This window comes from Vicugna pacos, chromosome 4, assembly GCF_048564905.1.
Source record: "Vicugna pacos chromosome 4, VicPac4, whole genome shotgun sequence".
NCBI lineage: Eukaryota > Metazoa > Chordata > Mammalia > Artiodactyla > Camelidae > Vicugna > Vicugna pacos.
The window spans coordinates 25,492,501-25,493,147 of record NC_132990.1 but is presented as its reverse complement, the minus strand read 5'-3'; positions in this window follow the sequence as shown (position 1 = coordinate 25,493,147).

Sequence of the window (647 nt, the reverse complement as noted above, 5' to 3'; positions counted from 1 at the left end):
TTAATTTTGGTACTTAGAGAATTTTGATGCTGGAATAGTAAAAATGTGACAAAGAGTAACTGGGAGAAACATGATCAGGACAGGGTGGATTTGACTCACCTTCTCAGTCTCTCTGAGAGAAGTCTCTTCTCCCTCTATACCTTGATGGGTTTGGGGCTCATTTACCTCCAAGGCCACACTCGTGGGGGTGGGGAGGCAGTGGGCTTACTTCTGTGGGACAGAACAGCCCCCAGCCATTGTTAACTGTGGCCAGCCCTCTTCCGGTCATCAGTCCCCACTGTCCCCATTAGTTACTGCTGCCTCTAAACCCAGTTATGTGACCTGCCCTGCCCGCATCTGTGACCATCTGCATTTTTGACCCCTACAGTCAAAAACTGATGCCACAGACTTCTTTATATAATCCACCCAGAGAGGAATCATTTGTGTTAAAAATGTGGTGAGAACTTTGTGGAAAAGACAAGTTTCCCACCTTCACTCTGCCCTTAATCCATCCTTCAGGCTCTAAAATGGATTACGTTGGTCACAGGAAAATCCAGCAGCCCAGAGGGGGTCATTTTGTTGACATGGAGGAAAGGACCATTTTGGAAGAGGAGATACCATGAGCATCATGGAAGTTTCCTACCCAGAAGAGCAAGAGCAGGTTTGGA